This window comes from Pseudophryne corroboree, chromosome 6 (genome assembly GCF_028390025.1).
Source record: "Pseudophryne corroboree isolate aPseCor3 chromosome 6, aPseCor3.hap2, whole genome shotgun sequence".
NCBI lineage: Eukaryota > Metazoa > Chordata > Amphibia > Anura > Myobatrachidae > Pseudophryne > Pseudophryne corroboree.
The window spans coordinates 669,533,932-669,559,817 of NC_086449.1; the positions used below are offsets into that span (position 1 = coordinate 669,533,932).

The following is a 25,886-nucleotide window of genomic DNA, read 5'->3' on the forward strand; positions in this document are numbered from 1 at the left end:
AGTGCTCACATTGGAGGCCATACCCAGATGGATGATCTGCACCTAGCATAAGGCTGGTGAAAGTTACAATGGTGCGACTGATGGTGGCGTCTAAAGATGCACAAAGCATGACTGCAGCATCTGCAGGCACTGAAAGTGGGCATCTCTGTCCTTGCATATTTGTATACACAGATGTGTAGGGAAATATTGGAAGGAATTCAAAGGAATAGCAATTCTATATGTGTGTGTCTGTAACTTTACTTGAGCGCAGAGCATAAAGAGTTCAGTTCAGTTACATGTAATATATTTGCCTAATAAGGCAGCAGTGATGCAACATTAATCTAAACTAAGCAAGATGGATCGATCCTCTTATTTCAGGTGTTCCCTTTAGTTGTTAGTTGTACCTCTATTACGTACAGTATCTTCTGTTTTACCTGCTGTCTAACACTTGTGGCATATTGCTAATTCATAGTAATGATAAATAGATAGAGAGATAGATAGATTGATAGATACAGTAGATTTTTTGTAAACATAATGGACTTCAACATTACTTTCTTTACATTTATTTGGATGTGAATTTAGCTGCCCTGATCACACTACATATTTTTGGTTGATAGCATCACACTTTTTATTGAACAACTGTTTCATACAATATTTTTATATTTTATCTTAATCAAACATATTAACTTTAAAACAGCATTGCACTTTGATACAGTACATAATGATATACAAATGTCAGTATTAAGAAATGAAACACAAGATGAAATACAACACAGGGCACTGGTAATTAAACAAAGCTTTACTTCCTAGTTATTTGTTTCATAAGTTGTTCTCCTTAAGAAAACTTATCTTCTCCCATTTTTATAACGGGGGTCTCTTCAGGGCAGCTGCAGGCTAAATTCAAATCACAAAGCAACAGGTATGATCTGTCTGTATATACAAAATATTAAATATTAGGCAGCGTATATAACCTAGTAATCAGGAGTAATGGTTCTATCAGTGATAGAGGCTGAAACTCCCTGTAGTATGTCTCACTGATATGATCACTATATTGGACAAAAACATTATTTATTATTATTATTATTATTATTATTATTATTGTTGTTTAAAAATGTATTTTAGAGTAATAATTGACACAATATTAATAAAATAATACAAAGGTTTGGTCCCAAATTCACATTGACAACTACTGTACCGTATGTCACGAGTGCATGATTAAAAAATGCTGAAAACATTACCTGTATGAAGACCAGATTTTGGAAACACTGTAGTGTAGTTATACTGGTTTGGATATGGCTATTAGATGCCCAGGGGGGACGAGCGCAATGAAGACCCTTGCAGGCTCGGTGGTGAGCTGTGCTCATCACAGGTTATATTCCCACTCTATAGTTGTCGTGGACACCCACGAGTGGGAATAGTCCAGGTTAGTCAGCATGCCAACTGTTGGGACTGTAAGAGGGCGGGATTCCGGCATCGGTATTGTGATCATAACTACCTAGCGTTATAGCATGATAGCAGAAATAACCATTTGTAATCGATGTTATAAAAATAAAATAAGAATTTACTTACCGATAATTCTATTTCTCGTAGTCCGTAGTGGATGCTGGGGACTCCGTAAGGACTATGGGGAATAGCGGCTCCGCAGGAGACTGGGCACAAAAGTAAAGCTTTAGAACTACCTGGTGTGCACTGGCTCCTCCCCCTATGACCCTCCTCTAAGCCTCAGTTAGGATACTGTGCCCGGACGAGCGTACACAATAAGGAAGGATTTTGAATCCCGGGTAAGACTCATACCAGCCACACCAATCACACCGTACAACTCGTGATCTAAACCCAGTTAACAGCATGATAACAGAGGAGCCTCTAGAAAAGATGGCTCACTACAGCAATAACCCGATTTTTTGGTAACAATAACTATGTACCAGTATTGCAGACAATCCGCACTTGGGATGGGCGCCCAGCATCCACTACGGACTATGAGAAATAGAATTATCGGTAAGTAAATTCTTATTTTCTCTAACGTCCTAAGTGGATGCTGGGGACTCCGTAAGGACCATGGGGATTATACTTAAGCTCCCAAACGGGCGGGAGAGTGCGGATGATTCTGCAGCACCAAATGAGAGAACTCCAGGTCCTCCTCAGCCAGGGTATCAATTTTGTAGAATTTTACAAACGTATTTGCTCCTGACCAAGTAGCTGCTCGGCAAAGTTGTAAAGCCGAGACCCCTCGGGCAGCCGCCCAAGATGAGCCCATCTTCCTTGTGGAGTGGGCATTTACAGATTTTTGGCTGTGGCAGGCCTGCCACAGAATGTGCAAGCTGAATTGTACTACAAATCCAACGAGCAATAGTCTGCTTAGAAGCAGGAGCACCCAGCTTGTTGGGTGCATACAGGATAAACAGCGAGTCAGATTTTCTGACTCCAGCCGTCCTGGAAATATATATTTTCAGGGCCCTGACAACGTCTAGCAACTTGGAGTCCTCCAAGTCCCTAGTAGCCGCAGGCACCACAATAGGTTGGTTCAGGTGAAACGCTGAAACCACCTTAGGGAGAAACTGAGGACGAGTCCTCAATTCCGCCCTGTCCGAATGGAAAATCAGATAAGGGCTTTTACAGGATAAAGCCGCCAATTCTGACACGCGCCTGGCCCAGGCCATGGCCAACAGCATGACCACTTTCCATGTGAGATATTTTAACTCCACAGATTTAAGTGGTTCAAACCAATGTGACTTTTTGGAACCCAAAACCTACATTGTGATCCCAAGGTGCCACTGGAGGCACAAAAGGAGGCTGTATATGCAGTACCCCTTTTACAACGTCTGAACTTCAGGGACTGAAGCTAGTTCTTTTTGGAAGAAAATTGACAGGGCCGAAATTTGAACCTTAATGGACCCCAATTTCAGGCCCATAGACACTCCTGTTTGCCTTACTGGCCTCGCACCACGCAACATATTTTCGCCAAATGCGGTGATAATGTTTTGCGGTTACATCCTTCCTGGCTTTGATCAGGATAGGGATGACTTCATCCGGAATGCCTTTTTCCTTCAGGATCCGGCGTTCAACCGCCATGCCGTCAAACGCAGTCGCGGTAAGTCTTGGAACAGACAGGGTCCTTGCTGGAGCAGGTCCCTTCTTAGAGGTAGAGGCCACGGATCCTCCGTGAGCATCTCTTGAAGTTCCGGTTACCAAGTCCTTCTTGGCCAATCCGGAGCCACGAATATAGTGCTTACTCCTCTCCATCTTATCAATCTCAGTACCTTGGGTATGAGAGGCAGATGAGGGAACACATACACTGACTGGTACACCCACGGTGTTACCAGAGCATCTACAGCTATTGCCTGAGGGTCCCTTGACCTGGCGCAATACCTGTCGAGTTTTTCCCAATGGTTTATAATCATGTGGAAGACTTCTGGGTGAAGTCCCCACTCTCCCGGGTGGAGGTCGTGTCTGCTGAGGAAGTCTGCTTCCCAGTTGTCCACTCCCGGAATTGCTGACAGTGCTATCACATGATTTTCCGCCCAGCGAAGAATCCTTGCAGCTTCTGCCATTGCCCTCCTGCTTCTTGTGCCACCCTGTCTGTTTACGTGGGTGACTGCCGTGATGTTGTCCGACTGGATCAACACCGGCTGACCTTGAAGCAGAGGTCTTGCTAAGCTTAGAGCATTGTAAATGGCCCTTAGCTTCAGGATATTTATGTGAAGTGATGTCTCCAGGCTTGACCATAAGCCCTGGAAATTCCTTCCCTGTGTGACTGCTCCCCAGCCTTGCAGGCTGGCATCCGTGGTCACCAGGACCCAGTCCTGAATGCCGAATCTGCGGCCCTCTAGAAGATGAGCACTCTGCAACCACCACAGGAGGGACACCCTTGTTCTTGGTGACAGGGTTATCCGCTGATGCATCTGAAGATGCGACCCGGACCATTTGTCTAGCAGGTCCCACTGGAAAGTTCTTGCGTGGAATCTGCCGAATGGGATTGCTTCGTAGGAAGCCACCATTTTACCCAGAACCCTTGTGCATTCAGCTGTTGCCGTGGCCACCAGGTCTGAAAGACCGACCCCAAATAACTCCTCCCCTTAATAAGGCAATACTTCCAAATGCCGTTTGAAATCCGCATCACCTGACCACTGTCGTGTCCATAACCCTCTACTGGTAGAAATGGACAACGCACTTAGACTTGATGCCAGTCGGCAAATATTCCGCTGTGCATCACGCATATATAGAAATGCATCTTTTAAATGCTCTATAAGCAAAAATATACTGTCCCTATGTAGGGTATCAATATTTTCAGTCAGGGAATCCGACCACGCCAACCCAGCACTGCACATCCAGGCTGAGGCGATTGCTGGTCGCAGTATAACACCAGTATGTGTGTAAATACATTTTAGGATACCCTCCTGCTTTCTATCAGCAGGATCCTTAAGGGCGGCCATCTCAGGAGAGGGTAGAGCCCTTACAAGCGTGTGAGCGCTTTATCCACCCTAGGGGGTGTTTCCCAACGCACCCTAACCTCTGGCGGGAAAGGATATAATGCCAATAACATTTTAGAAATTATCAGTTGTTATCGGGGGAAACCCACGCATCATCACACACCTCATTTAATTTCTCAGATTCAGGAAAACTACAGGTAGTTTTTCCTCACCGAACATAATACCCCTTTTTGGTGGTACTCGTATTATCAGAAATGTGTAAAACATTTTTCATTGCCTCAATCATGTAACGTGTGGCCCTACTGGAAGTCACATTTGTCTCTTCACCGTCGACACTGGAGTCAGTATCCGTGTCGGCGTCTATATCTGCCATCTGAGGTAACGGGCGCTTTATAGCCCCTGACGGCCTATGAGACGTCTGGACAGGCACAAGCTGAGTAGCCGGCTGTCTCATGTCAACCACTGTCTTTTATACAGAGCTGACACTGTCACGTAATTCCTTCCAACAGTTCATCCACTCAGGTGTCGACCCCCTAGGGGGTGACATCACTATTACAGGCAATCTGCTCCGTCTCCACATCATTTTTCTCCTCATACATGTCGACACAAACGTACCGACATACAGCACACACACAGGGAATGCTCTGATAGAGGACAGGACCCCACTAGCCCTTTGGGGAGACAGAGGGAGAGTTTGCCAGCACACACCAGAGCGCTATATATATACAGGGATAACCTTATATAAGTGTTTTTCCCCTTATAGCTGCTGTTTTATTTAATACTGCGCGTAATTAGTGCCCCCCCTCTCTTTTTTAACCCTTCTGTAGTGTAGTGACTGCAGGGGAGAGCCAGGGAGCTTCCCTCCAACGGAGCTGTGAAGGAAAATGGCGCCAGTGTGCTGAGGAGATAGGCTCCGCCCCCTTATCGGCGGCCTTATCTCCCGTTTTTCTGTGTATTTTGGCAGGGGTTAAATGCATCCATATAGCCCAGGAGCTATATGTGATGCATTTTTTGCCATCCAAGGTGTTTTTATTGCGTCTCAGGGCGCCCCCCCCAGCGCCCTGCACCCTCAGTGACCGGAGTGTGAAGTGTGCTGAGAGCAATGGCGCACAGCTGCAGTGCTGTGCGCTACCTTGTTGAAGACAGGACGTCTTCTGCCGCCGATTTTCCGGACCTCTTCTGTCTTCTGGCTCTGTAAGGGGGCCGGCGGCGCGGCTCTGGGACCCATCCATGGCTGGGCCTGTGATCATCCCTCTGGAGCTAATGTCCAGTAGCCTAAGAAGCCCAATCCACTCTGCACGCAGGTGAGTTCGCTTCTTCTCCCCTTAGTCCCTCGATGCAGTGAGCCTGTTGCCAGCAGGTCTCACTGAAAATAAAAAACCTAAAACTAAACTTTTCACTAAGCAGCTCAGGAGAGCCACCTAGTGTGCACCCTTCTCGTTCAGGCACAAAATCTTAACTGAGGCTTGGAGGAGGGTCATAGGGGGAGGAGCCAGTGCACACCAGGTAGTTCTAAAGCTTTACTTTTGTGCCCAGTCTCCTGCGGAGCCGCTATTCCCCATGGTCCTTACGGAGTCCCCAGCATCCACTTAGGACGTTAGAGAAATAATAGTTTCCTACAACACAGTATTAGGGCTTAGAGAAAGGTTCTGCTCAGGTACCAGGAAAGGTGTAGATTCCATAAGAAATTTTAAACAAATTGTAATACCAAAAGCTATATTATACATGGTTTTCCTGAGGCATCCGTAGGTGCTGAAAGTGGGCATCTCTGTCCTTGCATATTTGTATACACAGATGTGTGGGGAAATATTGGAAGGAATTTTAAGGGATGGCAAACAGGAGTATCTGCAGACCGTTAAGATTATTAGCAAGAACCAGCATGGGTGTGTGATGGACAGATCATGTCAAACTAACTTAGTTAGCTTCTATGAGGAAGTGAGCGACAATCTTGACCAGGGAAAAGCAGTGGATGTGGTCTACTTAGACTTTGCAAAAGCCTTCGATACAGTACCTCACAGGAGATTGATCATCAAATTAAAGGAGCTTGACCTAGGAAAAACTGTTTGTAACTGGCTGGATATCAGGGTACAGCGAGTAGTGGTCAACGGAAAGTCCTCAAGCTGGACACCAGTAGTCAGTGGAATACCACAAGGGTCTGTACTCGGCCTGCTACTGTTCAACATATTTATCAATGACCTAGAAATAGGCCTGGAAAGCACAGTGTCAATCTATGCAGATAATACTAAACTGTGTAGGGTAATTAATTTGGAAATATATGTGGAGGCTTAATAACCGTATACAATGTCAAAGCGCAGTAAAGAAGGCAAGAAAGGGGCTAGCATGCATAAAATGGGGAATTGAGACAAGGGACGAGGATGTAATCCTGCCGCTGTACAAATCATTGGTACGTCAGCACCTGGAATATTGTGTTCAGTTTTGGGCACCATTGTATAAAAAAGATATTGGTGACCTCAAAAGGGTTCAAAGGTGAGCTACTAAATTGATTAAAGGGCTAGAGGGACTAGATTACGAGGAAAGGCTTACTAGGTTGAATATGTATACACTGGAAAAAAAGCGTCTAAGAGGAGAAATTATTAATATCTTGAAATATTTAAAGGGACATTACAAAGAATTATCAGAGGAATTATTTATTAAAAGAACTCTGTTTAGAACACGTGGGCACCGCTGAGGCTGGAGGAGAGAAAATTCCTTACGCAATAGAGGAAAGGGTTCTTCACTGTTAGGGCAATAAGGATTTGGAATTCCCTGCCAGGGAGGGTGGTAATGGCAGACTCTGTAAATGCATTTAAAAAAGGATTGGATACATTTCTGATTGAAACTGATATCCAAGGTTATAACATTTAAAATATTGATGTTGATAATCCATGTGTAACATGATTTATAGTTGTTAACTAGTCATAAAACATTACTTCAGCAGGTACATTATAATCAACTTAACTTAATACAGAATACAGGTTGAACACGATGGGTATTTTGCCTCTATTCAACCTCAATTACTATGTTACTATGTACACCAGAGAAGGGCATTGCAGCACCATTAGTATAAAGTCACAGATGCAACTGCAGCAAAAGATGCAAGGAAGGTTCAGAATCAGTCCCTATCAGGAGAATTCCGCCCCCTCAACAGAATCCACCCCCACAACAGACCCCACCCCCATTAGGGCTGGTTCCATAAATTTCCCAGGCTAGTGTTCCATCCCAATCTACCTGTGACTGTATGTCATAATGTGAACTGGGGGTCCTAAGTTGCAAAATGTGTAATGGCAGCCCTACAATGTGACATACAGATGTACAGTAGCCACGCTCATTATGGCTACATCAAGTAGTGAATATGCCTCATTTGCCACGCCTGCACATGTGAGTACCCTCATTTATTTATTGAATTAGTGCCTCCACAACCCCTTATTGACAGCTGCTGGCAGTGTAGGAGCTAGCGCTGCGGGGGTTAAATGGACTCAATCCCCTGTGTGATGTCAGCAGCAGCCAAAACAGGGTGGTCTTCAGTATGCCGGCTGTCGGGATCCCGGCGCTCAGTATACCGGCGCTGGAATCCCGACAGCAGGCATATCGACACTAATTCTCCCTCGTGGGGGTCCACGACCCCCCTGGAGGGAGAATAAAATAGTGTGGCACGCGTAGCATGCAACCGTGCTCGTAGCGTGGTGAGCGCAGCGAGAACGCAAGGGGCTCATTTGCGCTCGCCACACTGTCGGTATGCCGGCGGTCGGGCTCCCGGTGCCAGTATGCTGGTCGCCGGGAGCCCGACCGCCGGCATACCATACTACACCCGCCAAAACATGGCAGGTTCTAGGACCCAGTGTGCCTCAGCATGGTCCCTGGAGAGCGCGAAGCATGGGACACTGGGGATTAGCTGCTGGTGAGCAGTAAGAAAGGGAGGTGGGGTTACCACCTGTGGTGAGCCCTGAGATGATCATGAGGAGAAGAGATTGTGGGGACGATTCAGACCCTGTCACACATGTGCTAAAATCGCTAGTGATTTCTGCACATGTGCGCATGCACGTATGCCGGTACACACATTTGCATGGTCCTAAACGGCATTCTCTTCAGAACACAGTTTAAGACCTGGAGGGGCGGGAACGGGGCATTGAAGCAGCATTTTGTGGGCATTAACGCTCCAATTTAGGGGCACCGTATGGACAATGGAGGCATGCCCGGACCATTAAAGGGGCGGGACGTGGCAGCTGCATGATATCACACGCAGCCACTGAAACCCTTAACATGGCAGGTAAACATTTGCCTCTCAGCTACTCAAAACATATGAAAGCATCGCTGCCGTGCGATCCTCTCATATGTCTGCGAGGGGTGGGGGGCAAGATCTGGCATGTGGGGCGGACTTGCCCTGTGCTGTGAGTCCCCCCGCATGTCAAAGAAATTGATTGCAGATGTGCGTTTTCTCGTAGATCTATAATCAGGTCAGACTTAGGTCCTGTGTACGCTGCCGAGAGGAGATAGTGGGATAAGAGAGGTGGCAACACTGCTGCTCTGTCCCGTTGACAGATAAAGGAAAAGTGCTGTCCCACTGATGGAGGGAGAATTGTGTACTGCCCGTGCCCAGAGGCCAGGTGGGAGAACGGTGAGACAGCACTGAGGAAAGGAGAGTGGCACGCATACCCTCCAACATGACCCATTCCATTAGCTATAAAATGCTCTGTTCCTGGAATTTCTTGCCAGTGGCAGTTACAGAGGTGGGGCTGCAGCACAGTCCAAAATTGAAATAGGGGAGTCACACCAACTGCCAGTGAGTCCCAGCCAGCAATATTTGGCAGTGTTTGGGGCAGCAGTTGGTGTGGCTCCCCTATTTGAATTTTGGACTGTGCTGCAGCCTCACCTCTGGAGCCACCACTGGAATAGAGCATTTTGTACCTAATGGAATGGGTCATGTTGGAGGGTATGCGGCATGTTGCTGGATAGCAGGGCGGTAGCACCAGGAGAGAGACAGACAGCACGACAGGAGAAGCACCACCTGAACAAAGCTGTGGTCATGACTGGAAAAGGCCGGGAACCATACAGCGGAGAGCTGTCGGAAAGGGTACTGGACTCGGGGTGATGAGTAACCAAACCCCCACACTCCAGCAGTGAGTCGTTTGGTGGTCCTCAGTAACAACCCCTGTCAGTACTCCAGCAGCCAGACACTTCTAGCCAGTCAGACATTATCTTCTATCCGGTTAGCAGGCTATCTAAAGTATAGCCCTCTGCAAGGGGTCAAACAACAGTGAAAGCACAAGGGAGACTGGACAGGAGCACACCTTAGAGCCATAAGTGGAGAGCTTTTGGTCCTGAAATTGCAACCCTGATCCAGCATAGGAGAGACTTAACAACAACAACCCTTACATAGAAACTGTTATGATTCCAGTACTCCTGACCGGAGGAGATCTAATGACAATGGCCAGAGTACTGGAAGGGGAATGCTGGTTACGGGAGCTAGAAAGACTAGTTGCCCCTGGCGCCCTAACTCTATTGTCTCACCCGTGCTATCGAAAATCCCTTGCGAGACTATGGTTTCTTGAGCCCCTGGCAGCCACGTTTGAAAGGCGGATTATGTCTGCCCAACTCCGGTGCCCCCCGGTCTTAGTGAGAGACAAAGGGAAATCCGAGGCAGGATGATGACAAGAGGACCTCTGACTGACAACAGGCCAGGGGCAACAAGCTAACTAACCAAACCAGAAGTATGCGCGGAAAAACCGCCAGATAAAAGGACAACCAAAATCCACTAGTCCGTTACTCCTACCCAGCACCGCTGGATACCAGAGTGGATCTGTGGGAGCGGAATCCTCCGCAAAAGCTCCGAAACACAAATAATAAATAATAAGTAATAAAGCGGCCAAGCCGCAACACACGGCTACGCCGTGACTCACGAACACCACTGGATGTTTAAAGGTGCTCAGTCAGGACTCCAGGAACAGATGACGACTTCCGAGTACAGGACAACTGAGGACAGGAACGACCGGGTACAGCAGGACACTCTCAGCAAACAGATACAGCATGCAGGAAGCTATTACCGGCGTCTGTGAGAAGCCCTGGAAGTGTACTTAACAGGGAGTCCTCCAATCAGCTGTTCAGAGGCTGATTGGATTAAATGCCGTGCAGCTGCCTTGCTGCACGGCCAGGAAACAGGTGCCCTATTAATTTAAATGGACCCAGCAACGGGGAACGCGGTCCGCCAGTGGCGTCCCCGTTGCTAGGGTCCGTGCGGCTCCGTGCGCCCGGCGTCTAGCGTTGCCAGGGAGCCGGCGGCTGTACGCGCACGGCGTCCCTGGTTTCTAGGCGCCGGGCCGCACCGACGAGCGGACCCCGGCGCCTAACAGTACCCCCCCCTTGAGGAGGGGTCAAGGAACCCCTAAAGCCAGGTTTCCGAGGAAATTCCCGAAAAAATGCCCTCTTGAGCCTCGGGGCATGGAGATCCTTATCCAGGACCCAAGACCTTTCCTCTGGACCATAGCCCTTCCAGTGCACCAGAAAATAAAGCCGACCCCGGGACAATTTGGAATCGAGAACCTTCTCCACTAAGAACTCCTGATGTCCCTGTACATCTACTGGTGATTTCCCCTGAGAGATCTTCCGAGGAAATCTACTGGAAGAAACGTATGGTTTCAACAGGGAGCAATGGAACGTATTTCCGATTCGGAGAGCTCTTGGTAAACGTAACCGGAAAGCAACTGGATTGATTTTTTTAATAATATGAAATGGTCCAATAAATTTGGGGCCCAATCTAGCTGAGGTTTGTCGAAGTCTAATGTTACGAGTCGACAACCATACCCTGTCTCCCACCTTAAAAGTGCAAGGACGCCGGAGCCTGTCAGAAAACTTTTTCTCTCGAAATGCCGCTTTTCTGAGAGCAAGGTGCACTTTTTTCCAAATGACTCTGAGATGAGAGGTTAAGGTTAGCGAGGAAACAGAGGAATGTTGAAAAAAAGAATTAGCTCTGGGGTGAAAACCAAAAACTGAAAAGAATGGAGACACATTAGTGGAGGAATGACAAGAATTGTTGTAAGCAAACTCCGCCAAAGGAAGAAACTCGGACCAATCATTCTGGAGTTTGGCTGAGTACAAACGCAAATACTGTTTTAATGATTGATTAACTCGCTCGGTCTGCCCGTTGGATTGGGGATGATAGCCGGATGTTAAAGACAATTTCATCTTTAATGAGGCACAAAAAGACTTCCAGAATTGTGCAATGAATTGTGGACCCCGATCAGAAACAATATCAGTGGGCAACCCATGAAGTCTGAAAACATGGCGGAGAAACAAAACAACCAATCCCTGGGCAGATGGCAGTCGGGGAAGAGCAATGAAATGGGCCATCTTGCTAAAACGGTCCACTACCACCCATATGACTCGGAATCCGGCTGACAGAGGGAGGTCTACCACAAAATCCATGGAAATATGAGACCATGGCCTGAGAGGAACATTTAAGGGCATAAGTTGCCCGATAGGCAAGGAACGGGGAACCTTATGCTGTGCACAGACCTGACAAGAAAAAACAAACTCCTTAATGTCTTTAGAAAGACCAGGCCACCATACTGAGCGGGAGACTAATTCCAAAGTCTTAGAGATCCCCGGGTGCCCGGCAACTTTGCTATCATGAAACTCAGTCAAAACAGTAGCTCTCAAAAACCCAGGGACGTAAAGACGACCAGCAGGAGTATTTCCAGGAGCTTGATGTTGAAGCTGCTTTAACTGGGTAAACAAATCTTGTGTGAGGCCTGCCCAAATGACTGAAGACGGAAGTATGGGAGTAACAGGACTGTTATTATGAACTGGAAGAAAACTGCGTGACAGGGCATCCGCCTTGGTATTCTTGGAACCTGGCCTAAAAGTGATAATAAACTTGAAACGAGTAAAAAATAAAGCCCAACGAGCCTGCCGGGCATTCAGCCGCTTAGCTGATTCGATGTACTGAAGATTTTTGTGGTCAGTCAATACTGAAATGGTATGCGTTGCTCCCTCAAGCCAATGCCTCCACTCCTCGAAAGCCCATTTAATAGCCAGTAACTCCCGGTTACCAACATCGTAGTTGGATTCAGCAGATGAGAATTTCCTGGACATAAAGGCACAAGGATGTAGTTCCAGAGAGTCCGGATCCTTCTGAGATAGGATAGCCCCCACTCCAACCTCCGAGGCATCAACCTCAACAATGAAGGGCAATTCTGGGTTGGGATGTCTGAGGACTGGAGCTGAGACAAAAGCTTGTTTCAAGGCCTGAAAGGATAACTCAGCTTCACGTGACCAGTTGGTAGGATCCGCTCCCTTCTTAGTCAGTGCCACAATGGGAGCAACCAGGTCGGAAAAAGAATGAATAAATCTTCTATAATAATTCGCAAACCCTAAAAAGCGCTGAATTGCTTTTAAGTTGGTGGGTTGCGCCCAACTAAGGATGGCTTGGAGCTTCTTAGGTTCCATACAGAATCCCCGAGGGGAAATAATGTACCCTAAAAAGGATACCTCCGTGACATGAAACTCACACTTCTCCAGCTTGGCATATAGGTGATTTTCACGTAATTTTTGAAGAACCTGATGCACCTGGGTAACATGTTGTTCAATTGAGTCAGAATAGATCAGGATGTCGTCTAAGTAAACGACCACGAATCTTCCTAGAAAATCACGGAGCACATCGTTAATGAGATCCTGGAAAACTGCCGGAGCGTTAGACAAGCCAAACGGCATCACCAGATACTCGTAGTGACCCGACTGAGTACTGAAAGCCGTCTTCCACTCATCTCCCGACTTGATTCGGATGAGGTTATACGCTCCCCTCAGGTCAATTTTAGAAAAAATCACAGCCGAACGCAGCTGATCAAAGAGGACAGAAATCAGCGGCAGAGGGTAAGTATTTTTAACTGAGATCTTATTCAGGGCTCTAAAGTCAATGCAAGGTCTGAGTGATCCATCTTTTTTCTCCACAAAGAAGAAGCCTGCACTTAAAGGGGATTTAGATGGCCTGATAAATCCTTTCCCTAGGCTCTCCTTAACATACTCATTCATGGCCGCAGTTTCTGGCCCGGATAATGCATATAACCTTCCCTTGGGCAATGTGGCACCAGGAATTAGCTCAATATCACAATCATAAGGCCGATGGGGAGGCAGAATGTCCGCATTGCCCTTGGAAAACACATCAACAAAGTCCTGGTATTCCACGGGAATGAGTTCGGGAATGGCAGCAGCTATTCTGACGGGAAACGTAATACATTCCTTATTACAGATGGTACCCCATTGTGAAATCTCCCCCGACTGCCAATCAATGATGGGATTATGAAAGGCCAGCCAAGGGTGACCCAGAACCACTGGAACTGCTGGGCAATGGGTAAGGAAAAACTCGATCTTTTCGGAATGAAGAGCTCCTACCGTAAGTAGTATAGGGGGTGTACGGAGGGAAATAACCCCATTGGACAAGGGACTCCCATCTAAACCATGCATGGTGATACACCTACCCAAGGCTAACTGAGGAATACCTAAGGCTTTGGCCCACGTTAAGTCCATAAAGTTCCCTGCAGCTCCACTGTCAACAAAAGCCGACACCGAAGAACTGAGGCTGCCAAAGGAAACTTTAGCTGGGACTAAAAGGGAGTTATTCGAGGAGATAAGCTGCAGACCAAAGTGAACCCCCTCACAATTCACTTGGTCGAGGCGTTTCCCGACTTGTTCGGACAATTACGGGCAAAATGTCCCTTACCCCCACAGTACAAACAAAGACCAGAGTTTTGCCTTCTGGCTCTTTCTTCTGGAGACAGCCGGGAGAGACCCATCTGCATGGGCTCCTCTATGTCCTCAGGAATGGAAAATACACATGGAGTAGACCTGACAGGTGCTCCTTTTTCAGCCCTCCGCTCTCTGAGACGACGATCAATCTTAATAGAAAGCTCCATGAGTTTATCGAGAGTCTCAGGAGCGGGATACTGAAGGAGACTGTCTTTTATAGACTCAGATAAGCCGAGGCGAAACTGACTGCGCAGGGCTGGGTCATTCCAGCCACAGTCGTTCGACCAACGGCGAAATTCTGTACAATAAACCTCTGCAGGATTTCTACCCTGTCTGAGAGCGCGTAACTGACTCTCAGCGGATGCCTCTCTATCAGGGTCATCATACAAAAGCCCTAAAGACCCCAAAAAGGCGTCTACTGACAACAATGCTGGATCCTCTGCTTTTAAACCAAAAGCCCAGGTCTGAGGATCCCCCTGGAGCAAAGAAATAATAATTCCGACCCGCTGAGATTCAGTACCTGAGGAGATCGGTCTTAAACGAAAATAAAGTTTACAGGATTCTTTAAAATTAAAAAACTCCTTCCTATCACCAGAAAAACGGTCAGGCAAGTGCATTTTTGGTTCAGGGACTACCCTCGGGGAAGTTCGTAAAAGATCTTCCTGCGACTTCACCCGAAGGGAAAGATCCTGAACCATCTGAGTAAGTTCTTGAATCTGGCTGACTAGGAGCTGGCCAGGATTTGGCCCTAAACCAGTGGGATTCATGAGGCAGATAACTCTTACAAAACTGAATAAGGAAAAAATCAAACCCTGTTTAATTTTAAGTTTTGGTAAGGCCGGTAATAATGTTATGATTCCAGTACTCCTGACCGGAGGAGATCTAATGACAATGGCCAGAGTACTGGAAGGAGAATGCTGGTTACGGGAGCTAGAAAGACTAGTTGCCCCTGGCGCCCTAACTCTATTGTCTCACCCGTGCTATCGAAAATCCCTTGCGAGACTATGGTTTCTTGAGCCCCTGGCAGCCACGTTTGAAAGGCGGATTATGTCTGCCCAACTCCGGTGCCCCCCGGTCTTAGTGAGAGACAAAGGGAAATCCGAGGCAGGATGATGACAAGAGGACCTCTGACTGACAACAGGCCAGGGGCAACAAGCTAACTAACCAAACCAGAAGTATGCGCGGAAAAACCGCCAGATAAAAGGACAACCAAAATCCACTAGTCCGTTACTCCTACCCAGCACCGCTGGATACCAGAGTGGATCTGTGGGAGCGGAATCCTCAGCAAAAGCTCCGAAACACAAATAATAAATAATAAGTAATAAAGCGGCCAAGCCGCAACACACGGCTACGCCGTGACTCACGAACACCACTGGATGTTTAAAGGTGCTCAGTCAGGACTCCAGGAACAGATGACGACTTCCGAGTACAGGACAACTGAGGACAGGAACGACCGGGTACAGCAGGACTGGAAACACTCTCAGCAAACAGATACAGCATGCAGGAAGCTATTACCGGCGTCTGTGAGAAGCCCTGGAAGTGTACTTAACAGGGAGTCCTCCAATCAGCTGTTCAGAGGCTGATTGGATTAAATGCCGTGCAGCTGCCTTGCTGCACGGCCAGGAAACAGGTGCCCTATTAATTTAAATGGACCCAGCAACGGGGAACGCGGTCCGCCAGTGGCGTCCCCGTTGCTAGGGTCCGTGCGGCTCCGTGCGCCCGGCGTCTAGCGTTGCCAGGGAGCCGGCGGCTGTACGCGCACGGCGTCCCTGGTTGCTAGGCGCCGGGCCGCACCGACGAGCGGACCCCGGCGCCTAACAGAAACATAGTATTTGACTGCAGATAAGAACCACTTGGCCCATCTAGTCTGACCCTTTTTTTACCATATTTTTATCTCAATCCTTATTTGATCTTTTTTTCTTTGCAAGGATATTCTTATGTCTATCCCATACATGTTTAAATTGCTCTACCACCTCTGAATCAAGGCTATTCCACTAGTCCACTACCCTTTCTGTGAAGTAATTTTTCCTCAAATTTCCCCTGAACCTCCCCCCTCCAGTCTCAGTGCATGTCCTCGTGTCCTATTGCTTCTTTTCATTTGAATAATGTTTCCCTTCTGGACTTGGTTAAAACTGTTGAAGTATTTTCAGTGTTAGTTGAGAGTGGCAGTTATTGGTTTACTGCCAAAGGGTGGACTGTCGAAGTTGAAAATATCATACCCACATGCATCACGTGCAAAAACCACACAAAGTTGCCTCCATGCGTGTGCTTGTTCTGCCGTGCGTGCGCATGCCCGCACGCTGCGTACATTGGCTCACGAAGCCCTGAGTATTAGTGCGTGGTATGAGTAAATACGGTAGCATTCGCATGGAAAAGCCACAAAGACATATCTGATATTTGATCCACATAGTGCATACTTTACACATAGTCTACACGCACCACACCAGCAAGTTACATTTACTTTGGAAGTATAGCAACAGAGGGGACAGCATTAGGTTAGGACATGATGTTTGGTATCCAGATGTACAGTATTTTAAGGGCAATATTTCGATTGCAGTTTGCAGAATGTAGCATGCTCCTGCACAGGCTATAACAGACTTTGGTCTATCAACAAAGGGTGGAGACGCATCTTAAGTAATTTTGTATTGTGTTTAAAACCATCTTGTGTTGTTAGACCACATCTGTTCTGTATAGTTTTAGAGGTGCTGGTGTAACCCGTGGGACAATCAGGAAAAAAGCTGTTTATTATTTGTGTGTAACTTTTGGCGCGAAAGCGTACACAAAACATACCGATACTTTGCATACATTCTCACATATTGTTGCCATAGGTTATAATAGTCATTATAGATCTGTGTAAAGTCAGATACGTTTATTTGCTATATATTTGAGTTAGTGTGTTAAGGGAATAATTGTAAAAACATGAAACGCAGTTCCGGCCTAAACGTTTAGGTAAACACTCAAAAGGGGATTACCTTTGTGGGTAACTTCCGGTGATTGTAAGGAACAATTGTGTATTGTGTACGTGAGCAGTAGCAATTTGTTGCTCACATTTATCGTGATATAGTGTGGTATATCTAAGTGCGAATGCACGGTGAACACGTGGCACTCTGTGTGCGGTAAGAGTATGGAAAAGCACATGTGGCGCGAGAATGCACGGCTGCGTGCATACGCATAGTTACGTGAAGCAGCGAGCGCACACTTTAACCACACGATAATAGCTCAGGCTAAGGCGGGGTAAAGAATTTGTAGTCATACAACAGCAAATAACTATCTGATTCTTAAAAGCAGATTATTATAATATTTTGTTTAAAGTATACTACCTCTGGAACAAGCTATCAATCAAAGGGAGTGATATCTTTTTTCTGTACAGAAAAACACTGTGTATTTGTGTGAGTGAACGGTAGGAATGGACGTATTGAACCCCAGAAAACGGGAATCCCGTGGAGACGCTGAGTTAGCAGAGGCTCGGCGGTGTGTAAGGGTCATAACCTTGCGTATTAATCAGATATTGAAGCACGTAGTGTGTGTGTTTTAAAACATGCAAAGGAGCGTGATAGATTGTGAAGTATTGATTTAAGGTTTTAGTGTTACGCTCCGGCTGTGGAGCGCAGCATGTGAATTCGACTCCAGTGATCGTAGGGCGGATAGATAACAAGTATCTATATGCTGTGCGATTGGACCGCGCGTTTGTGTGTGCGATACATGGTGCAATGTGATACCATTTGAGTTATTTTGCGTAAATTGCGTCATCATATGCGTTGTGTAAAGCATACGCAAACGTGATTTGTGTATAGTAAAAGGAAGTTTTCGCTGACTCTCTCTCAGGAAATCTTCCTGGAAAGGGTGATCGATAAGGTGTTTCTCATCTTACAAAACTTCCAGTGGATAGAGACCAGAAGCTTGTAGGTAACTTCACTAGGTACGCGGTGGTCACTATTGGAGTGTGTCGTGGTAGTTCAGCGGAGAAGGAGTTGATGAGAGAACTCTGAGGACTTTCACCATCTGCTTGTATTGTGCATTTGGGGATTGTGTTTAAAAGGCCCACAATGGGAGTCAAGGGCACAAGCGAGAGGCATTCGGCAGCCAGGGTTCAGGCTGGAGAGCTGAGGCCAAGAGGGTCTGCTCGGTCGATAATGTGTGGGAAGTATGGTCCACACGCAGAGGCTTTTTGTGACAAATGGGTATGTATGACTGCTGATGATAGGGCATTATTCCATAGGATGGGTCGTTTTGAACCAGAGGTACTACAGAGCATAAGGATTAGAATATGTCTGATCAAATCTAATGACTGTTTAAATATGTGGCAACAAGAGGGAGATGTGCAAAGGGAGCTAGCTTGCACAGCAAGTTCCAAACCTGACAAGAATGTGATTGCGAGCACACCACCACTGCCATATGTCGATGGAGAGAAACCGGCTACAACCAATGGTACATCAGTAAATTATAGCAAAATGCATAATCAATGTGTTAACCCTAATCCCTGCAAGTTGTATCCCGTTTTGAATTTTCCCCAAGGTTGTGAGGAAGACGACGAGCCTAGCATGTTATCAGCACTCTGCCTAGCAGCTACCTTACAGGACATTCAGGTGGGCACGGCCCAACCGGTGAGAACAGTGGTGATGCACCCCAGTGGAGGGGCGACTGAGGTCGTGTCCACTGGTAAGTATGGAACCGTCCATTATGCAGAGACAATAGCTCCCCGTATTATAGAGGCAAACAGAAAAGAAGTGGTTGAGTTAAACCCAGTCAGGGTGATTGCAGTCCCCAATAGGAAGACTGATAATCAGGGAGTAACCCCATCAGGAACATTGCAAAGCATTGTCCTTGGTCCCTATCAGAACTGAGGTCAATTATGTCAGAATTCCCCGATCCCAGAAAAGATCTAGACCCTCATTCCGAGTTGGTCGCTCGCAAGCTGCTTTTAGCAGCATTGCAAACGCTAGGCCGCCGCCCTCTGGGAGTATATCTTAGCTTAGCAGAATAGCGAACGAAAGATTAGCAGAACTGCTACTAAATATTTTCAATCAGTTTCTGAGTAGCTCCAGACCTACTCCTAGATTGCGATCAGCTCGGTCCATTTAGTTCCTGGTTTGACGTCACAAACATGCCCTGCGTTCGACCAGCCACTCCCCCGTATCTCCAGACACTCCCATGTTTTTCCCTGAAATGCCTACATTTTTCTGCACACTCCAGGAAAACGCTCAGTTACCACCCAGTAACGCCCCTTTCCTGTCAATCATCCACTGATCAGCAGTGCGACTGAAAAGCGACGCACGAACACCAGCAAATCTACCAAGTTTTGTGTAAAATAACGAGTGAACAACTCGGAATGACCACTCTAGTCGGATGCCAGAAATTTATTTAACAATTGGGCAATGCCCATGAGCCCACAAACAAAGATTGGCGGATAATGCTAAGAGCAAGTCTACCCTCTAATATCGAAATCCCAAAATTTATAACTGACTGCAAACTAGATGTAGAAGTGCCTCTCACTGATAAGTACAGCCAGGAGAATGTAAGGCAAATTAATATACAATTAGGATTGTATTTCCCCACAGTTGTTAAGTGGAACAAAATTTTCTCCATAAGACAGAAGGAAAGTGAAACAGCATCCGAGTATTTCCATAGAGCACTACAGGAAATAGCTAGATACACTGGGATAAAGGATATAAAGGAAAATGCCAACCACAGGGAGGTAGCTGTCTCTGTACTAATGGATGGATTAAAGGAGGCATTGAGGAACAGAGTTCAAACCTCTCTGTCAAATTGGAGAGGTATCAAGGTAGCTGCACTGAGAGAGTCTGCAATCGAGCATGACCAAAATATCATTAAGCACAGGGAGTCGCAAGGGGATAAGTTGATGCTGGTAAGCATACAGGCGCTGGAAGGGATGTCCAACCAACCTAAACCCCAGACCCCTGATGGTTGTAAACGGTCAACATGTTTTATTTGCAGGTAAGAAGGGCATTTTGCAGGGGATTGTAGAAATAACGGGACACATAACAAATATAGGGGGTAATTCCAAGTTGATCGCAGCAGGATTTTTTTTAGCAGTTGGGCAAAACCATGTGCACTGCAGGGGAGGCAGATATAACATGTGCAGAGAGAGTAAGATTTGGGTGTGGTGTGTTCAATCTGCAATCTTATTTGCAGTGTAAAAATAAAGCAGCCAGTATTTACCCTGCACAGAAATAAAATAACCCACCCAAATCTAACTTTATCTGCACATGTTATACCTGCCTCCACTGCAGTGCACATGGTTTTGCCCAATTGCTAAAAAAATCCTGCTGCAATCAACTTGGAATTATCCCCATAGACCTGAATACGAGCCACGATACCAAACACATAGACGGGATCAGGGAACACATGGGAGAGATTATGAGCCGCATAGAGGGGAAAAAAGTAGGTACCCACTGAAGAGGGACTGGCAGACCCGCAAAAATCTCCAGCTATCCCCAGCACATATTGTAGCTGCCAATGCTCTGCGGGAGGGTCCAAAACCACAATAGAGGTCAGGTCATACCTGTAGTCTGCAGCCGATGAAATTGATTGCTAGCCTTGGAAGTGAACCCGAGGTCATGGTCAATGTAGCTGGCACAACACAACCTTTTCTTGTAGATACAGGGGCGGCCAGATCAGTACTAAATTCCACCACAGGTTTAACGACCACGGGTAAAACGATTTTGACAATGGGAGTAACGGGAAAGGTGCAGCAGTACCCTATGAGTAGACCTGCAGAGATTATGATAGGGCCCTTGCATACCAAACATTCTTTCCTGTTGGCTGCATCGGCTCCGACTAATCTGCTTGGCAGAGATTTGTAGTGTAAAATGCGGTGCGTCATATACTGTACCCCTGATATCCCTGAGAACCATGCACAGGAAGTACAAGATATATTAGACACCCCTCAAAGGCTAATGTTACACTCCACCATTATAGACACATGTCCATCGTAGGTAGAGGAAATGATCTCGCAAATACCGGGTTCCCTTTGGACCAATGATGGACGGGACACTGGATTGATGGTGAATGTAGCACCAGTAGTAGTACAAATAAAAGATGGCAGGATAGCTCCAAAAATCCCCCAGTACCCTCTGAAGCCAGAGGTGGAATTAGGAGTATACCCCATCATAGAATGGCTGCTACAGCAGGGCATCCTGGTCAGGACATACAGCACAGCCAACAGTCCCATCTTCCCCATGAAAAAGAGTGAGGGGATGGGTCACAGGCTAGTACAAGATCTAAGGGGGATAAACAAGATAGTTGAGAGTCAATTCCCCGTAGTACCCAATCCAGACATCATCCTCATGCAGATTCCTTCCACCTCCAAGTACTTCACTGTCATCAACCTCTGTTCTGCATTATTTTCTGTCCCTTTCCACCATGACAGCCAATACCTCTTTGCTTTCACCTATAGGTGAGTACAATACACCTGGACCCGTCTCCCCCAAGGTTTCATTGCAGCCCAAGTATTTTCTCTCAGGCCCTACATGACTGTTTGCAATCCTTTCAACCTGAGAGTGGGTTGGTGCTAATACAATATGTTGATGACTTGTTGTTGTGCTCTGACTCATTCGAGTCATCCCTGGCAGACACTAAACTGCTTCTGTTTCATCTCTCCCAGACAGGACACAAGGTATCAAAGGATAAGTTGCAGTTGTGCCAGACTAAGGTTAAATACTTGGGACACTGCTTGACACAAGGACTCAGGCACCTGACCACTGAGAGAATACAGGCCATCCGCAACATGACTCTGCCGCAAACTCAGCAACAGATCTGCTCTTTTCTAGGAATGTGTGGGTACTGTCGGAATTGGATTCCGGGGTTCTCTATTCTGGCACTACCTCTGCAAGAAATGGTCTCCTCGAACAAACCATAACGGGTCTCTCATACAGAAGAGTCCGAACTGACGTTTGAGAGACTAAAACAGTGTTTGTCACAAGCACCAGCATTGGGGATGTCAGATTACGAGAACCCCTTTGAGTTGTACGGTACCGAAAGCACTGGGTGAGCGGCAGGGGTCTTAACACAGAGACATGGTGATGCCAGCAGACCGGTAGCCTACTACAGTGCACAGTTGGACACTGTAGCGCGGTCTCTCCCCACTTGCCTACGAAGTGTTGCAGCCATAGCTTTGTTGGTAAGTAAAAGCGAAGACGTAGTGTTAGGACATGACCTGAACATCCATACACCACATGCAGTATCAGCCTTGCTAAACTCCGCCCAAACCAGACATGTCTCATCCGCTTGGTTTATAAAGTGGGAACTATCACTAATGGCCCCTGTAAACATCACCATAAAGAGGTGCAGCACACTAAATCCAGCAACTTACTTGCCAAGTGTGCCTGGTCATGCACAAAGGGTGGAGGATGAGAATGATGGTGAAGGAGGATTTAGTGCAGACACTGATACACATGATTGTATGGAATAACTGAACCAGACTTTCACTGCGAGACCTGACATCAGTGACAACCCACTGGAAGGTGTAGGCTTTACCTTCTACACTGACGGTAGTTGCCACAGACAGATGGACTCGGGAGACCTGTACACTGGATACGCAGTTGTAGATGAAAAAGGTAACATAGAAGCTGAACCCTTTGGTCCACCTCACTCAGCACAAGTAGCTGAGCTGTGTTGGCAAAGGGTAAGTCAGCTATTATATACACAGACTCTAGGTACGCCTTTGGAGTGGTGCATGATTTTGGGGCCCTGTGGCGCCTCAGAAATTTCAAGACGGTGGCTGGCACACCTGTAGTGCATGCGTCATTCATCCAGAGGCTCCTGACAGCCATACAGGAACCGGACAGAGTGGCTGTTATCAAGTGTAAAGCACACACTTACAACCAAGACCCAATTTCACTTGGTAACAGATGGGCGGGCAAAGCTGCAAAATCAGCAGCAAGCACCATCATACAAACTAACACCACACAACGGATGACATGCAACAATTATTCGAAATGCTAAATTAGTGTTCCCTACAGGAGAAGGCTGTCTGGAAGGCGAAGGGATATGGTCAGGAGTCCTCAGGACTTTGGAGAGATGTGCATGGTAGGCCAGTGGCCCCCAGAGCATATCTCACAAGCCTAGCTGAGGCGGCACACGGTCTGACTCATCTGGGCAAGGAAGGTATGTGCAAATTGGTAAGAGCTTAGTGGAGTGCACCAGGGTTCTCTTCTCAGGCGAGCAAGAAAGCAAAGACATGTCTTGCTTGCTTGAGGAAGAATATTGGAAAGACAATACCAACTGAACCATCCCATATCCCTCCTACAGACAAACCTTTCCAGGTAATACAAATCGACTTCATACAGTTACCACCCTGTAGGAATTTAAAGTATGTTTTAATATGTACCGATGTCTTTTTGAACTGGGTAGAAGCATTCCCCGCTGCCACAAATACTGACGTATTCACTGCAAAGAAAATCATGCAGGAATTTGTGTATAGATATGGTATCCCTAAAATGATTGAAAGTGAAAGGGGTACCTATTTTACAGTGCGCAGGTGGAGAAAATTAATAGCACTATTAAGACTATAGCACTATTAAGAACAAGCTGAGCTAAGTGATGGCTGAAACTTGACTGTTGTGGCCAGAAGCACTGCCACTAGTGTTGTACAGCATCAGAACCACTCCCAGGTCACCGCTTAACTTATCACTATTCAAAGTTCTTTTTGGACGACAACCCCATGTAATGATAGACCCCCAGGACGATTTGAAGTGCAATAATGAAATGACTGTGCAATATTTGGTTAGGATGAGCAAACAACTGAGAAACCAGCAAAAGAATCTAAAACTGGTGATTCCTTACCAAACAGTAATTGTCATGACATTGAACCTGGGGATTATGTGATGATTCGTAATTTTCTACGCTCAGGTTGTCTCATTGACAGGTGGGAAGAACCATATCAAGTTTTGTTGACCAGCACGACAGCACTGAAGGTTGCCGAGAGAGAGACTTGGGTCCACTCGTCCCACTGCAAGAAGGTCGCTGACCCGGAGAAAACTCGTGACAAAGAGAAAGACGAAGAGAACCTCGTATCACTAGAGAATCTATTCCGGGAAAGCTGAGAGGCAGGACTGTTGGACAGTACCTGAGCGTGGAGAACAGCAAAATCAAGGACGGTTGTCGTAACATTTTTCTTTTTTCACCTCCCCACTGCATTTTTCTTTTTTTCTCCCATGCTATATTTTTCTCCTTAACGAAATGGATCCACACCAAGAGACTGTGTTCCGGCTTTTTCTTGTGACTTTATTTTTTGTTCAGGACAATTTGTTTTTGTGAAGCCCCCGAGAGGTCGAGCAAGGATCTGGAATGGGTTCTGACGGAGAGTATTGATTCATAGGACCCCAGGATCAGCGCATCACTTTGGTCAAAGCTGGTATCAGTAAGAGAGCTGGTAGTCACGGGGCTCGGAGGCAATGTGAAGGGTTATTGTCTGATGAATATTGCATATGTGCGCATTGCGACAATAAAATTGAAGATGGGTGCATCCAGAGATGTCAGTCAAACAGTAATATCGACATCAGCGGACATCTTTTGAGTGATTACCACTCATTAGTGGGTACGGTCTTAAACCAAACAATGCTGGGTGTGCTCACAGGTACATCAAGGACAGAGTAAGTCGGGATTAGTGCCATACCCTTTAACAATAAATGAGGTACTCGAATTATGGGGGGAGACTGGTGGATAAGAAATTCAATACTGTATATCTAGGCCCCCTAGTTTGAAGCTCCACCAGTACCACGTAGATAGGTCACTGTTGTGCTTTAACGTGTCCAATTTACGGAAACCAGGAAATTGGGAAGTGACATTGAATAAACAGACAATGACCTTCTCACATATAGCTGATAAAGTACCCATCAACTCCGAACTTGTACATAAGATAGCCACAAGTGGGAGGTACTTCCGATACAGGTATAAACTTGGGATTAAAACCATGTTGGCTGGAAAAGTGTCACAGGAATATTGTGCCCACATCATCCAGCCCGATACTTGTACTAAACAAATGGGAGAACTGGGGACCGGTTTCTTCATAAGAAAAATCAGTGATATGGTTTTGTTACATTTTGTCCCCTTTGTTCTTCCAGATGATGCCTACTTCATATGTGGAAGGAAAGCATACAAGTGGCTTACTCCGAGCTCTGAAGGGTTGTGTTATATTGGCAGAGTACTACCAGAGGTTATGACCATTGCACACGACAAAATGAAAGACATTCACTGCAACGCTCAGACTCCTTATACTCATACACACTATGAACACATTGTCAAGAGACACCTCATAGATAGGACAGAGCCAGCAGCCTCTGACTTGATCCATGAATTCACGGGATTCAAATTCTTCTCACTTTAGATGTCACCCATATTGCCAGAGAAATTGAAAATTTTAGGTACATCCATGAGCTGGCAAACTTGATAGATAATATCACTGAGATGTATGATGACACCTTTAGGTATACGGTTACAGTTGCAAACGCAGGATTTGCATGGGGGGGTTTCCAGTACTGGGTGGAGCCAAGCACAGGAGTGGGGACTGAGGTGACCCAGTATATGCTGGGTCCGTAAAACTAGTGTGTCTGTCTATATATATATATATATATATATATATGTATATATACATATCTACACGTATATATACCGTATATACACCTATGTATATATATATATATATATATACACTGATGTCAAATATTACCTTAAAACATAAAGCTATACACTACTACCGTGGGGCGGCTATGGCCACTAGAC

At 46.4% G+C, this 25,886-nt stretch overlaps 1 long non-coding RNA gene across 1 annotated transcript in view; it reads right to left on the reverse strand.

Annotated features, from left to right (window-relative positions):
- Positions 1 to 526: 526 nt before the first annotated feature.
- Positions 527 to 25,886, reverse strand: part of LOC134935564 (uncharacterized) — a 207,965-nt gene continuing 182,605 nt past the window's right edge. Inside the window, exon 3 of the long non-coding RNA XR_010180251.1 lies at positions 527 to 909. This is a non-coding gene — a long non-coding RNA (uncharacterized LOC134935564). The remainder of the gene's footprint in view (positions 910 to 25,886) is intronic.